The sequence below is a fragment of the Arachis hypogaea genome, chromosome 15 (genome assembly GCF_003086295.3).
Source record: "Arachis hypogaea cultivar Tifrunner chromosome 15, arahy.Tifrunner.gnm2.J5K5, whole genome shotgun sequence".
NCBI lineage: Eukaryota > Viridiplantae > Streptophyta > Magnoliopsida > Fabales > Fabaceae > Arachis > Arachis hypogaea.
Genome location: NC_092050.1, coordinates 35,454,375 through 35,471,809, shown reverse-complemented (window position 1 = coordinate 35,471,809; position 17,435 = coordinate 35,454,375).

Here is a 17,435-nt window from a genome sequence, read left to right as displayed (position 1 = left end):
TCTAATTTCTTAAGTTTATTTTTTCTTTAGGTTCATGATCATGTGAAGTAGTCAGAATAGAGACAGAAAGGTTCATCAATGAAAACAGAACACTCTGGATAGAGTGTCTTGCTGGTGTTGAATGCCAGCCAGGAAGCATTGGCTGGGCATTCAACGCCCAAATTGGCAGGCTTGCTGGCATTGAACGCCAGCCAGAGGTAGAGACAAGGCGTTTAACACCCCAATTGATAGCATAGCTGGCGTTGAACGCCAGCCAAGAGCATAGTGTTGGGCATTCAATGCCCATGAAGAAAGGCAGGAAATCTAAATTCCCTAGCCTCTTAGGACTAATGGGTCCCACAGCATCTTTACCTACCCCACTTCTTTCCTCTTCTTTTTCACACTTTCCCATACACTTTTTTCTATAAACCCTAGCCCAATCACATCCATATCAGTTCCCCAAAACCATCATAACTCCCACAAATCCCACCCACTTCAAAAATCAAATTTCCCTCCCATTTACCCCACCCATGACCGAACCCTAACATAGCCCACTCCTATAAATACCCCCTCTTACTAACCCTTCATAAACACACTTCACACACTCTAAAGCCCCTTGGCCGAATTCCTTTTGTCCATCCACTCCATCTATTTTCTTCTTCTTCTTCTACTCCATTCTTCTCTTTTATTTATTTTTGCTCGAGGATGAGCAAAGCTTTTAAGTTTGGTGTGGGAAAAATGTTGCTTTTTGCTTTCCATTACCACTTATGGCATCCAAGGTTGGAGAACCCTCTAGAAAGAAGAAAGGAAAGGTCGTAGCCGCCACCTCTGAATCTTGGGAGATGGAGAGATTCATCACCAAATTCCACCAAGACCACTTCTCTGAAGTAGTAGAAGAGAAGAAGGTGATCCCTGAGGTCCCTTTTAGGCTTAAGAAGAATGAGTATCCGAAAATCCGAAGAGAGATCCAAAGAAGAGGTTGGGAAGTCCTAACCAATCCCATCCAAGAGGTTGGGATTTTAATGGTGTAAGAGTTCTATGCTAATGCATGGGTCATAAAAAATCATGACATTAGTGTGAACCCAAATCCCAAGAATTGGAGCACCATGGAGAGAATCTTGGACTTTAGTCCGGAAAGTGTGAGGTTGGCGTTCAACTTGCCTTTGATGCAAGGAGACCCACATCCTCACACTAGAAGAGTCAACTTTGATCAAAGACTGGATCAAGTGCTCTCAGGCATCTGTGTGGAAGGAGCACAGTGGAAAAGGGATTCCCAAGGCAAACCCATTCAACTAAGAAGGCTTGACCTCAAGCCCTTAGCTAGAGGATGGTTGGAATTCATCCAACGTTCTATCATCCCTACTAGCAATTGGTTAGAAGTGACCATTGACAGAGCCATCATGATTCATTGCATCATGATTGGGAGTGAGATGAAAGTACATGAGGTGATACCTCAAGAATTGTACAAGATAGTTAAAAAGTCTTCCACCAAAGCAAAGTTAACTTTCCCGTACCTCATTTGTCACCTATGCAATTCAGCTGGAATTGTCATAGAAGGAGAAAATTTCATTGAGGAGGACAAGCCCATCACTAAGAAGAGGATGGAACAAACTAGAGAGCATGCATATGAGCTTGTATGTGCAATTGCATTAGCAAGAAATCCCTGGGTCTCAAGGCTATTGGGATCAATTGCATAATTCTCTTGGAGAATTGAACACTAATATGGAGCAATTGAGATTGGAGCATCAAGAGCATTCCACCATCCTTAATGAAGTAAGAGAAGATCAAAGGGCTATAAGGGAAGAACAACAGAGACAAGGGCGTGACATTGAAGAGATCAAGCACTACATTGGATCCTCAAGAAGGAGTAGTGGCCACCATCACTAAAGTGGATTCGTTCTCTTAATCCCCTTTTCTTATGTTATTTTCCTTTTTTCTATTATCTTTTATTATCTGTTCTCTTGTTCTTATTGCATGATCATTTCTATCTATGTCTTAAAGTTATAAAATGTTTCATATATCTCTCACCTCACTTAAAAGAAAATTTTATTTGAAAAGAATTGAGAACTACATAAATTTTGAGTTTATCATAAGAATAGTTCAATTATCTTGATGTGGTGGCATTGCTTTTATTTTCTGAATGTATGAATGAACAGTGCATATATGAAATTGAAATTAAGAAAGTTGGCTCTTGAAAGAATGATGATAAAAGTGAAGTATTATTGGTAATCTGAAAAATCCAAAAATTGATTCTTGAAGCAAGAAAAAGCAGCAAAAAAGCAATAAAAGATATATATATATATATATATGAAAAAAATGAAATAAAAAGCAGAAAAAGCCAATAGCTCTTAATACCAAAAAGCAAGAGCAAAAAGTCAATAACCCTTTAAACCAAAAGGCAAGGGTAAAAAGATCCAAGGCTTTGAGCATCAATGGATATGAGGGCCTAAAAGGAGTAAAATCTTGGCCTAAGCACTTCAATTGAGAAGTGTCCCTAACTATATGCTTGTGGTGTGAAGGTGTCAAGTAAAGCTTGAGACTGAGCAGTTAAAGTCGTGATCCAAAGCAAAAAGAGTGTGCTTAAGAACTCTGGACACCTCTATCTGGAGATTCTAGAAAAGCTGAATCACAATCCGAAAGGGTTTACCCAGTTAAAGTGTCTGTGGCATTTATGTATCCGGTGGTAATATTGGAAAACAAAGTGCTTAGGGCTACGGCCAAGACTTTAAAAAGCTGTGTTCAAGAATAAAAAAGAACTGAACTAAGAGAGTCAATAATATCATCTGGATAATAAGTTCCTCAGAATGCCAACACTTCTGAGTTTCAATGGATAGTGAGATGCCAAAACTATTCTGAAGCAAAAACCTACTAAGTCCCGCTCATCTAATTGACACTGAGCTTCATTGAAAAATCTGAGATTTATTGTATCTTACTCTTCTTGTTATCCTATTTTGTTTTTAGTTGCTTGGGGACAAGCAATAATTTAAGTTTGGTGTTGTGATGAGCAGATATTTTATATGCTTTTTGCCATCATTTTCATATAGTTTTTAGTATGTTTGTTTAAGTTTTATTGAGTTTTCGTAGGTTTTAGTGAAAAATTCACATTTTTGGATTCTACTTTGAGTTTGTGTGTTTTTATACAATTTCAGGTATTTTCTGGCTGAAATTGAGGAGCTAGAGCAAAAGTCTGATTCAGAGGCAGAGAAAGCACTGCAGATGATGTCAGGATCTGACCTCCGTGCACTCGAAAGAGCTTTGCTGGAGCTACAGAAGTTTAATTGGAGTGTTCTCAACGGCTTTGGAAAGATGACATCTAGGGCTTTCCAGCAATGTATAATAGTCCATATTTTTCTTCAAAATTTAAGGCCCAAAAATGGTGTTCAACGCCAGCCATCTGCCCTATTCTAGCGTCCAACACCCAAAGGAGAAGAGACCAGCGTCTAGTGCCCAGAAAGGACCCCCTAGCCAGCGTTCAACACCCTAGAGGCCTCCTAGCACGTGGATCTCAATCAAGCTCAGTCCAAACACTTACCAGTTGGGCCTCGGAAGTGGATTTTAGCACTAAATGACTATTTTACCCCTCTTATGTAATCCTTACTCATTAGTCTAGTATTTATTTGAGAAATTTTACACTTTTTGAGAGACCTGAAGACACTTTACACGTTTCCATTGTATTTTCTATCTGTATGAGTTTCTAAACCTCCTAGGTTGAGGGGAGGAGCTCTGCTAAGTTTTATTGATTAATAAAGTATTACTGTTTTATCTTCAATCCGTGTTTGATTCTCTATTCTAAGATGTATCTTCGTTCTTCATCCTTATGAATGCGTTGAACTGGCATAAGGTTATCTCATTCTACATGGGTTCAGAGTGAGTCTTTCATCGGACAATGATGAACCACTAGCTTGACTATACATCTCTTAGACAGCTAATCCACGACTTTGTTGGGGACTTCTCGAGACACCAGTTCAGCCGAGGTATAGGGAGATTAGGGTCTTTGTGGTAAAGGCTAGAACCAAAGGCGCAGCATTCTCTGATTCGAAAGATTCGACCTTATCTGTAGCGTTTTGAGTAGAATCACTAACGAGAATGGACTGCAGGAGCTTCACCCTCAATCAGACTGAATCCACACTAACCCTGGGGTTCAGATGTGGAGGAGCATTGGCGACCTCTCAAAAAAGGCGTTGATCACATACAGCCTGCCATAGAAGAAATCATTCACAGTTGGAGGAGACAGTAAAACTGAATTGATCCAGAAGAACAAAGCATCTCCGAAGCCTTAACCATCTTCTTATCATTGCTTTTACCATCAATTGAGTAACGTTTTCTTTATTTTTTTATGCGTTTTAAACAACCAACTAACTTTTCTATCCGCCTGACTAAGATCTACAAGATAACCATAGCTTGCTTCAAATCACAATCCTTGTGGGATCGACTCTGACTCACTCAGGTATTACTTGGACGGCTCAGTGCACTTGCTGGTTCAGTTGTGTGAAGTTTAATTCCGCGCACCACACCCTCTTTTTTTCCCTTTGAGCTCCTTAACAGTGGCACAGTAGCCCGACAGAGGTAGAACGATGACGGTAGCAAGCTCTTGCAACGGCGGTTAAGCTTCAGCGGCGATGAAGCACCCTCTTCTCCTCTCTTCTCGAGCTCTCTCTCTCACTAGTACTCGATGACGGCACGGTGTGGCTGGTTTCAACGGTGACGGCTAAGGCTCTTTCTCCTCTTCTCCGTGCGTCGCGTCTCTCCCTCTCGTGACAGCAACAACGACGGCGCTCCTTGTCGGCACCGCGTTGTCCTCTCCTTTCTCTCTTTTTCTGATCCACGTGTGTGTGTGTTGGTGCAGTGCGTTGTGTGTGAGTGAAGAGGAGTGAGGGTGGCAGCTGGGGTGGGTTAGTGTTAAGGGGTGTGAGTGTGAGTTTTAGGGTTAAGGTTTTTAGGATTAGTTAAAAAGAATAGTATAGAGTAATAATTAAAAATTAAATATAGTTTAACATAATTACTTTTGAGAATACTATTTATTTAAAAACTTGTCAATTAATTTTAAATAGCTACTCTAATTTTTAAATTAGAGATAATATAATTAATTTTTAAATTTATAAAAATTAATTTAAATACCTTCAATAAAATAACTTTCATAATAAAAGGTTCAATTTAATAAAATAAAATATAACTTATTTATAATTAAATTTTTTAAAAATAATGGGTGTTATATTTTGTATAGCAAAAAAAAGTAAAACTGAACAATTGAGAGAAGATACTCTATTATATACTTAGAGTGAATAGCTAGAACTTAACTTTTCACTAATGAACCAACTTATATATAACAAGACACATACACCTAACTGCAGCTCTTAGTTTAGCAAACAGTTAGAAAAACAGAAAACCAATAAAAATAGAAAATCTGTTCTGCAATTGACTAGTGAAGTTCTTGAATTTTGCTTTTTTGGTTTTTTTGCTGTGTAGTCTTAATAATTTTTATTTTTATTTTATTTTTCAGTAAAAAAGATTACTAGTTCGTTAGATCTTGTTTATATTGATATAATAATTTATTTTATGTAGATAATATTATTAGTGAGTTAGTTAATTTTATTAAACAGAGATAATATATTTTAGTGTGTTAAAATTAATTTGATTAAACAAATACCGTAAAATAAAATTAGAAAAAAAATCTGCTTTTGGGTATATTGAATGTTATTTAGTATATAATAATGAAAATTAGATTTATATTTTTGATAGATATTTTTAAATTTTAATAGTTATTGTTAGAAGCTAATTATAATTTGGTGTTTTTAAATAATGTTATTTATAGTGAAAATGAGATTTAGTACTTGGATAATTATTGTAATAATATTAATTATATGTTGATAAAAATTAGATATTTTTGAATTTTATTTATTATTTTAGTTTGTGAGTATAAATTAGAATTCTTTTGGAGTAAAATTATTATTAAATATATTTGTTAGTCTGTGATAGGAATTATAGTTTTCCATTTTTGTATTAGTAATAATATTAGTATATGTTAATGATTATTAAAATTATCAATTACGTAGTTTTTTTAATGTTATTAGTCGTTGTTGGAAACTAAAACGAATTAAATCGATTTAATAATTAAATTGATGGAAATTATAATTTTTAGGTTTTATGGATAATTTTATTAATTGTATTATTTTGTGTTTTTATTTGTATGTATGTATTTATTTACTTTTTGGTTAAATTTATTTATTAATTATATTTGTTGGTATGTATGTGTTGTTAGAAATATATTAGAATTAACTTTTTTAGATATTCTTAATAATGAAATTAAATGAAATGAGTTACTGATGGTAGTTATGTTATTTTCTTGTAAGTTGTAAACTTAACATTAATATTAGTATTTAAATTTAATGTTATTATTAGTATGTAAGTTTAAATTTAATATTAACACTAATATTAATTTTTTTGTAAATTTAATATTAATATCAAACTTTGTGTAAATTTAAGGTTAATAATTAATATTTTGTTTATATTTATTTTATTTTAGATACTTGTGTTAATATTTGTCTATGTTTTATAGGGTTCATGAGTGTTGATGTGTGACCATCTACTTCCACCAGATCCATACAACCCTATTGCCGAGCCTCTTTTATGTGATACTGGTGCGCGAAAAGAGATTTCGCACAGCTTAATCGGCAAGTGCATCGGGTCATCCAAGTAATACTTTAGATGAGTGAGGGTTGATCCCACGAGGATTATCGGATTGATCAAACAATGGTTGTCAGGTTGGTTTAGTTAGGCGAATTAAAAAGGGGTTTGAAGGTTGAAATTTGCATAAAACAATAAATGAGCAAATAAATAAAACAAATAGGGGTTTGGTGTCAAAACAGTATGAGAAAACAGTTAAGGCTTCGGAGATGTTTATCTTTTCGAATTAAAAGTTCTTACCAACTCTTTTAACAATGTATGATTCATTCCATAGCAAACTGTAAATGTCTAAACCCTAATCTCTTAGTGATTTAGCATCCTCTAACCTTCATTAACCACCACTCTTGTGGTCACTTAATGCCAATTAGAGGGTTAAGTTCAAAAATTAGTTTATGGCCACAAAACCCTAATTACCGAAAGCTAACAGGATTATATGTCACGTATCCCAATTAGTTCATGTAAATAGTGATTTAGGAGAAATTTGTTTTCAAGTTGTAGTTCAAGTGAGATAACTCCCTCGAGAATCACAACTCATGTAGAAAAGGGTCATACTCTCGTTCCACCCAAATTCATAAGATCAAGAACGAAAATAATCCTTAGAATTGAAACAATATATTAATTAAAATCGAAGAATAATAGTTCTAACCCATAGAAATAAACAGAGCTCCTAACCTTAACCAAGAGGTTTAGTTGCTCATGACTTATAAAGAAACTAGGATTCTGAAAACGTGCTGTTCGATCCGATATGCTCTCTAAAAGGTGGATCTTATTCCTTATATACTAACCTAATTTTATTTGATACTAAAATAAAATAATAATGTCTGGGCCTAAAAGATTTTGTTTGTAATTAAAAGTAATTAAAATAAGATAAAAGATAGCTATTAAAAGCTAAATCCCACTAAAGATACTCCCTTGGGTGAGTTTGATCGGTATTTGGCATATTTCTGGCATTTTTTCTGGCGTTTAGCACCTGCAAGGGGAAGTTCTGGCACTGGTTCTGTCCTCTTTGGGCGCTAAACGCCAGGCTCAGCGTTTAGTGCTAGATTTGGCAGTGATTCCAGAAAAAAAGTATAATCTATTATATATCATTAGAAAGATCTAGAAGTTGGCTTTCCCACGCCATTGGAACCACGTGAATTGGACCTTTGTAGCTCAAGTAATGCTTATTGGAATGCAAGGAGGTCAGGATTGACAACATCTACTTTCTTCCTTTGTTTTTGCACAAAACTCTGCTAAATTCGCCCAAATTTCTCCTGAAATAATAAAAACACCAAAACAACTCAAAGCAGCATCCAAAGAGGATTTTTGCACTAAAATATAATAAAACTTAATAAAATCCAATGAAAAAAAACTAGAAATGGTAAGAAAAAATGGTATAAGATGCTCACGCATCACAACACCAAACTTAAACTGTTGATTGTCCTCAAGCAACCAAAAATAATATTGGACCAAGAAAAGAAAATGTCTGACACTTGAGTTGTTATTTACGCTCAGGTCTAGTTACTGAATAGGGCTTATGATACTCTAATTTTGATTAGGTTCGGCATCTCACTATCTTTTGAAGCTCAAAAACATCAGTGTCCTTCAGAACTAGAACTCGGATGATATTATAGATTCTCTTCTTTAGGCTTTAATTGATTCTTGAACATAGCTTTTTCTTTCTTTTCTTTGGTGCTTTGCACCTTGAGTCTAGCCGTGACTCTGAGTGTTTTGTCTTTAAGATTAACTTGAAACAAGAACATCACAAGCACTTAACTGGGGAACTCCTTGAGATCTAATTTTTCCTTTTACTTCTCCCAGACAGTGGTGCTCAGAGCCTTATGCATACTCTTGTAACAGCAATTAGTCACGACTTTAAGTGTTCAGTCTCAAGGGTTACTTGATACTTTCACACTGCAAGCATATGGTTAGGGAAAACCACTCTTCTAAGCTTTAGATTAGTTTTGACCTTCCTAACCATTGATTAGAGAGAGAAAATTAGTTAGGTGATTTTGAAAAAGATATGATTGAAATAGAAAACTTTTAAAATCAAACAAAAAGTCAGGTAGTTAATTGAAAAAGATTTGAAAATCAATTTGAAAAAGATAAGAAGTTAGAAAAGATTTTGAAATTGATTTTGAAAAAGATATGATTGAAATTTAATTTGAAAAGGATTTGAAAAAGGAAATTAAAAAGATTTGATTTTTTGAAATTAAAGTTGATTACTTGACTAACAAGAAACTAAAAGATATGATTTTAAAATTCAAAGATTGAACCTTTCTTATTAGGCAAGTAACAACTTGAAAAATTTTTGAATTAAAACATTAAATGTTAGTGAGATTTTCAAAAATATGAAGTAAGAATGAGAAAAAGATTTTGAAAATCAATTTAGAAAAAATTTCGAAAATATGTAAAAATAAATGAAAAAGGTTTAATTTTTGAAAAAGATTTGAAAAGATAGAATTTTGAAATTAAAATTTATGAGTAAAACAAGGAAAGATATATTTTTTATTTTTTATTTTTAATGAGGAGAGAGAAAAACATAAAAATGATGCAAAACATAAAAATTCAAGATCAAAACACATGATGCATGCAAGAACACTTTGAATGTCAAGATGAACAGCAAGAACACTTTGAATGTCAAGATGAACACCAAGAACTTATTTTTGAAAATTTTTAAGAAAAGAAAAACATGCAAGACACCAAACTTAGAAATTTCAAACTTTAGACACTAACAAATTGAAAATGCATATGAAAAACAAGAAAAGACACAAAACATGAAAATGCAAAGATCAAACAAAGAAGATCATCAAGAACAACTTGAAGATTATGAAGAACATCATGCATGAGTTTTCGAAAACTTTTAAGAAAAATTAAAAAGATGCAATTGACACCAAACTTAAAAATTGATACTAGACTCAAACAAGAAACATCGAATTTTTGGTTTTTATGATTTTAAAAATTTTTTTGGTATTTTTCAAAAATTAATTGGAAAAAGAAAAATAAGGATTTCAAAATTTTTAATAAGAATTCTAGGAATCATGAAATGTTAGCCTAAAACTCCGGTCCAGGAATTAGACATGCCTTACTAGCCAGCCAAACTTTCAGTGAAAGCTCCGGTCCAAAATACTAGACATGGCCAATGGCCAGCCAAGCTTTAGCAGATCATTACATTCAACAGCAAGATTGATAGAAATCAACAAGCTCTTGTGATGATAAGTTGAAACCTCGGTCCAAAAGATTAGACATAGCTTCACAGCCAGACAGACTTCAACGGATCATCATGAAACTCTAGAATTCATTCTTAAAAATTCTGAAGTCATAGAATAATTTATTATTTTTTTTGAAAATTTTTCAAAAATAAAAATAATAAAAACAAAAAGCTTAAAATTAAAATAAAATTACCTAATCTGAGCAACAAGATGAACCGTCAGTTGTCCAAACTCGAACAATCCCCGGCAACGGCGCCAAAAACTTGGTTGCACGGGGATTGTTTGTTCCCCAGCAACGGCGCCAAAAACTTGGTGCACAAAATTGTGATCTCAACGGCACCAAAAACTTGGTATGCACGTTCATAATCTCAATTCTTTTTCATAACTCCGCACAACTAACCAGCAAGTGCACTGGGTCATCCAAATAATAAACCTTACGTGAGTAAGGGTCGATCCCACGGAGATTGTCGGCTTGAAGCAAGCTATGGTCATCTTGTAAATCTCAGTCAGGCAGATTCAAATGGTTATGAGGTTTTGATAATTAAAATATAAATAAAATATAAAATAAGATAGAGATACTTATGTAATTCATTGGTGAGAATTTCAGATAAGCGTATGGAGATGCTTTGCTCATTCTGAATCTCTGCTTTCCTACTGCCTTTATTCAATCATTCATACTCCTTTCCATGGCAAGCTGTATGTTGGGGGATCACCGTTGTCAATGGCTACCGTCCGTCCTCTTAGTGAAAATTGTCCAAGTGCGCTGTCACCACACGGCTAATCAGCTGTCGGTTCTCGATCATGTTGGAATAGGATCCATTGATCCTTTTGCGTTTGTCACTACGCCCAACACTCGCGAGTTTGAAGCTCGTCACAGTCATCCCTTCCTAGATCCTACTCGGAATACCACAGACAAGGTTTAGACTTTCCGAATCTCAGGAATGGGCGACAATTGATTCTAGCTTATACCACGAAGACTCCGATCTTTCGGAATGGAGGCTAAGAGATACACGCTCAAGCTATTGCAGATAGAACGGAAGTGGTTGTCAGGCACGCGTTCATAGGTGAGAATGATGATGAGTGTCACGGATCATCACATTCATCAGGTTGAAGTGCGAGTGAATATCTTGGAATAAGAATAAGCTTGAATTGAATAGAAAAACAATAGTACTTTGCATTAACTCATGAGGAACAGCAGAGCTTCACACCTTAATCTATGGGGTGTAGAAACTCCACCGTTGAAAATACATAAGTGATAATGGTGTTCATTGGCTTCGGCCCCAGAGGGGGAACCAGAATAACCAAGACATCGAATACAATAGTAAAAAGTCCTGTTTATACTAAACTAGTTACTAGGGTTTACAGAGATAAGTAAATGATGCAGAAATCCACTTCTGGGGCCCACTTGGTGTGTGCTTGGGCTGAGCATTGAGCTTTACATGTGTAGAAACTTCTCTTGGAGTTAAACGCCAGGTTGCAGCCTGTTTGTGGCGTTTAACTCTGGTTTGTAACCTGTTTCTGTTGTTTAACTTCAAAATAGAGCAGGAAGTTGGCGTTTGAACGCCAGTTTGCGTCGTCAAAAATCGGGCAAAGTATGGACTATTATATATTTCTGGAAAGCCCTGGATGTCTATGGTGCGGTTATTTTACAACCACACTTACTAACCGGCAAGTGCACCGGGTCGTACCAAGTAATACCTTACGTGAGTAAGGGTCGATCCCACGAGGATTAATGGACTAAGCAACAATAGTGTTTGATAGGCTTAGTTAGACAAACAAAAATTGGTGTTGAGATGCAGTATAAAAGAGATTAAACAATATAAAAAATATTGAGGAAGGGCAAGTAATTAAGTTGGGAATAATATACGGAGAAGGCAGTTAAGGCTTCAGAGTTATCTATTTTCTGGATTGACTTTTCTTATTAACTATTTAAATTATGCAAGATTTAATTCATGGCAAACTATTTATGACTAGACCCTAATTCCTTAGACCTTCCTAGTCTCCTCTAAAATTCATCAATTGCCAATTCCTTGGTCAATTAATTCCAATTAGAGGGTGATGATCGAATCCTAGTTTATATGCCACAAGAATCCTAATTATTCAAAGATAAAGGGATTATATGTCACGTATCCCATTAAATACAAACAATTAGAAATTCAGGATAATATGTTTTCAAGCTATTGTTCAAGTAAAGAGCTTTTCCAAGTTTTACAAGAACTCAAATAGAACATGGGTTATACTTCCGTTCCACCCAAATTCATAAAATAAAGAACGAAAACAATTATTGAAATATAAATCAAAACATGAATTAAAATAGAAAAATAATATTATCAATCCATACAATAGACAGAGCTCCTAACCTTAATAGTGGAGGTTTAGTTGCTCATGGAAAAGAGAAAATAAGGATTCAGGCCAAAATGTACCGAGAGCCCATCTGATGGCATCAGATCCCTTTTTATAACTAATCCTAATAAATTTAAAATCTAATATTTAAAATTAAACTTAAAATAATATCTTTTCCTAATTTAAGATTTGAATTTAAATTCGAATTAATTAACAAGTCTTCTACTGATGGGTGGGGACCACTTGATTTGTCCATTCTACAGCTTCTAATATGTGATTTCTGGGCTAATAACTGGGTTAAAACGGCCCAGAAATCGCCCCCAGCGTTTTTCTATATTTTCTGCACGTGGCGCATGTGATGTGTCTGCGTCGTCCACGCGTTTGCGTCATTTATGCAGATTCCAGTCCACGCGTTCGCGTCAGGCACGCGATCGCGTCATTGTGATTTCCTCCATTTCGCGCGGTCGCGTGAGCCATGCATCCGCGTCGGTATTCGCAGGTCATCTTCTTGGCTTCTTCTCTTTTTCTGCAGAAACTTCATCAAATCCATCCGAATGCTACCTAAAATAATTAAAATTGTACAAAACTCAAAATAGCATCCATAGTGGCTAAAATATAATTAATTCTTAATTAAACTTAACAAATTATATTCAAATTCACTAGGAAAAGATAGGAAAGATGCTCACGCATCACAACACCAAACTTAAACTGTTGCTTGTCCTCAAGCAACCAAAACTAATATAAGCTTAGGATGTGAATTTGCATGAGTGAGAGTTCGATTAAGCCCATGTCTTCTCTTATAGTGGGGTTTACAACTGCAATTCTAAATAGTTTTGACATCTCACTTTATCCTTTGAAGTTCAGAATGATTGGCATCCATAGGAACTCAGAATTCAGATAGTCTTATTGATTCTCCTAGTTCAGTATATTGATTCTTGAACACAGCTATTTTATGAGTCTTGGCTATGATCCTAAGCATTTTGTTTTCCAGTATTACCACCGGATACATAAATGCCACAGACACATAGCTGGGTGAACCTTTTCAGATTGTGACTCAGCTTTGCTAGAGTCCCCAGTTAGAGGTGCCCAGAGTTCTTAAGCACACTCTTTTTGCTTTGGATCACGACTTTAACAGCTCAGTCTCAAGCTTTTCACTTGACACCTTCACGCCACAAGCACATGGTTAGGGACAGCTTGATTTAGCCGCTTAGGCCAGGATTTTATTCCTTAGGGCCCTCCTAATAGATCCTTTTTACCCTTTGCCTTTTAGTTTAAAGGGTTATTTGCTTTTTCTGCTTGTTGTTTTTTTTTTTTATAATTTTTTTCGCAAGCCTTGTGTTTTCACTGCTTTTTCTTGCTTCGAAAATCAATTTTATGATTTTTCAGATTATCAATAACATTCTTCTTTTTCATCATTCTATCAAAAACTATGCACTGTTCATGTATGCATTCAAAATCACAAAAAATACCACCACATTTAAGTAAATTAGACTATTTTTAAAATTAACTCAATTTCTCATGCAATACATCACTTCTTTTTCTTTTATTTTTAGATTCAAGTTCAGTGAGTGGTACATGAAACATCTTTTCAGCATTAAAGCAATTAAATGAAAACTAAACTAGTCCTAGGATTCTAATTAATAAAGGATCATGCAACAAACAAAGAAAAATAACAGGAAACTAGAATATAATATAGAAAAGAGGGAAGGAATAAAAATGAAAGGAACTCAACCACCTTAATTATCCTAGCGGTCGTTTTATTCTTCAGGTTGTGTTCCTCTGTGAAGATGATTCGCCTCCCTTTTGTACTATAGGAGTCAACAGAAAACCTTTAAGCGAAGCGTCAACACCAAACTTAAAGGTTTGCTTGTCCTCAAGCAAACAAGAACTGAAAATAGAAGAGACAAATATTTAAATGAAAGAAAAAAAATAAAAGGATAAGAGAATAAAAGAGAATTAGGATTGGGAGAGAGAGAAAACTGGGCAGCGCAAGCGACGCGGCCGCGTGGGGCATGCGGTCGCGCGCCTTGCTCTTATACGGATTGATGCGATTGCGTCGGTCAAGCGGTCGCGTGACCCAGTTTGTGCTTCTGGCGCGAGTGCAGCCTCGCGCCAGCACAACTCTCTGTTCAAATTGATATGATTGCCAAAATTGGGGTGACGCGATCGCATGGGGCAAGCGATCGCGCGAGTGGGCAGTTAATGGGGTACGACGCGGCCGCGTGGGGCATGCGGTCGCGTGAAGGGAATTGCGCGTCCAGCGCCAGTTCAGCACCACTCTAGCACAACTTTCAGCTGTGCACCTGTTTTACGTCGAAAATCAGGGCACGCGGCCGCGTGGGTCACGCGGTTGCGTGGGAGGCCATTACGCCCATACGACGCAGACGCGTCGGCGACGCGGTCACGTGGGACGAATTGTTCCATTGGCACGCCTCTAGCCACGCTCCAGCGTGACTCTCTGTTCGTTTTTATTTTTCTCTCCTCTCCTTGCGACGCGGACGCGTCGCAGAGGCGGTCGCGTTGCGTAGCATTCTCTTTTTTTTTTTAGCTTGAGGTGGTCGGTTCCTGGAAGAACATAGCTGCATGATCAGAGAATTAGTAAGAACTCAATAAAAACAAAATAACTAAGAAAAACTACTACGAAAAATGGTGAAGGATACGAAATTATCGGGTTGCCTCCCGACAAGCGCTTCTTTAACGTCACTAGCTTGAGGGTCAGTTCTGCTAGTTCAGCAGATGAGTGGACCTCTGGCGGTCAATCTCGCCTCCAAGATAGTGCTTCAACCTCTGGCCATTCACTGTAAATTTCCTGTCAGAATTTTCTTCCTGTATTTCCACATGACCATATGGTGAGGCTCTGGTAACCACAAACGGTCCTGACCACCGAGATTTCAGCTTCCCGAGGAAGAATTTGAGCCTTGAATTATACAGAAGCACAAGTGACAGTGGAGCTGGAGCACAAGGCTTATTGGGCAATCAGGTACCTGAATCTTGATTCAGAAGCTGCAGGAATTAAGCGGTTGCTTCAGTTGAATGAGCTTGATGAATTCAGATATTCAGCCTATGAGAATGCCAAGCTCTATAAGGAGAGAACCAAGCTACTGCATGATAAGAAGATTGCCATCAGAATCTTTGAGCCTTGAATTATACAGAAGCACTCTTTGTCCTGGCTCAAAGATTCTGATGGCAATCTTCTTATCATGCAGTAGCTTGGTTCTCTCCTTATAGAGCTTGGCATTCTCATAGACTGAATATCTGAATTCATCAAGCTCATTCAACTGAAGCATCCGCTTAATTCCTGCAGCTTCTGAATCAAGATTCAGGTACCTGATTGCCCAATAAGCCTTGTGCTCCAGCTCCACTGGCAAGTGACAGGCTTTGCCATAGACCAACTGATATGGGGACATGCCAATTGGAGTCTTGTATGCTGTCCGGTATGCCCAGAGAGCATCATCAAGCTTCCTAGACCAGTCCTTTCTTGAAACACTGACGGTCTTCTCCAGAATCCTCTTAAGCTCCCTGTTGGAAACTTCAACCTGTCCACTTTTCTGAGGGTGATAGGGGGTTGCCACCTTATGACGGACTCCATATCTATGCAGAAGAGAGTCCAACTATCTGTTACAGAAGTGACTTCCCCCATCACTAATGAGTGTCCTTGGGATGCCAAACCGGCTAAAGATATACCTCTAAAGAAAGCTCATTACCACCTTGGCATCATTGGTGGGCAAAGCCACAGCTTCCACCCATTTGGACACATAGTCGACTGCCACTAGGATATAGTTGTTTGAATGTTAGGGTGGGAAAGGTCCCATGAAATCAATACCCCACACATCAAATAGCTCAACCTCAAGAAGTCCCTGCTGTGGCATTTCATGGTTGGCAGGAAGATTCATTGCTTTTTCACATCTGTCACAGTGCTTTACAAATGCTCTTGAGTTTCTGAAGAGAGTCAGCCAGTAAAACCCACTCTGAAGGACCTTTGTAGCTGTCCTTTCACCACCAAAGTGGCCTCCATACTCAGAACCATGACAGTCCCAGAGAATCTGCTATTTTTCTTCATCTGGGACACACCTCCGGATAATTCCATCCGAACACCTTTTAAAAAGGTATGGTTCCTCCCAAATGTAGTACTTTACATCAGTCAATAGCTTCTTCACTTGTTGCCTACTGTACTTTCTTGGGATAAAATTCATGGCCTTATAATTTGCAATGTCTGCAAACCATGGAGCCTGCTGAATGAGGAACAATTGCTCATCCGAAAATGTCTCAGTTACCGCTGTGGGTGGTTGCATTCCTGCTTCAGGCTCAATTCTGGAGAGATGGTCAGCTACTTGATTTTCTGACCCTTTCCTGTCTTTTATTTTAATATCAAACTCCTGAAGGAGAAACACCCATCTGATAAATCTTGGTTTAGAATCCTGCTTGGTTAGAAGGTACTTCAAAGCAGCATGGTCAGTATAAATAATAACCTTAGAACCAAGTAAATAGGACCTAAACTTATCAACAGCATACACAACAGCTAATAATTCCTTTTTTGTAGTTGTGTAATTCTTTTGAGCATCATTTAACACACGACTGGCATAATAAATGACATGTACAAGCTTACCATGCCTTTGTCCTAAAACAGCTCCTATAGCAAAATCACTAGCATCACACATTAATTCAAATGGTAAATTCCAGTCAGGGGGAGCTATAATGGGAGCAGAGGTAATGTTTGCTTTCAGAGTTTCAAAAGCATGCAAACAATCAGAATCAAAGACAAAAGGAACATCAACAACCAACAGGTTGCTCAATGGTTTAGCAATTTTAGAAAAATCCTTTATAAATCTTCTATAAAATCCTGCATGACCCAAGAAACTCCTAATTGGCTTAACATTAGTTGGTGGTGGTAATTTTCAATTACCTCCACCTTTGCTCTGTCAAACTCAATTTCCTTGCTTGAAATCCGGTGCCCAAGAACAATGCCTTCGGTGACCATAAAATGGCATTTTTCCCAATTTAAAACAAGGTTTGATTCTTGACACCGTTTCAAGACAAGAGATAGATGTTTAAGGCAGGATTCAAAAGAATTACCAAAAATAGAAAAGTCATCCATAAATATCTCAATAAACTTTTCAACCATATCAGAAAAAATTGAAAGCATACACCTCTGAAAAGTTGCTGGAGCATTGCAAAGTCCAAATGGCATTCTCATGTAGGCAAATACTCCAAAGGGGCATGTGAATGCTGTCTTCTCTT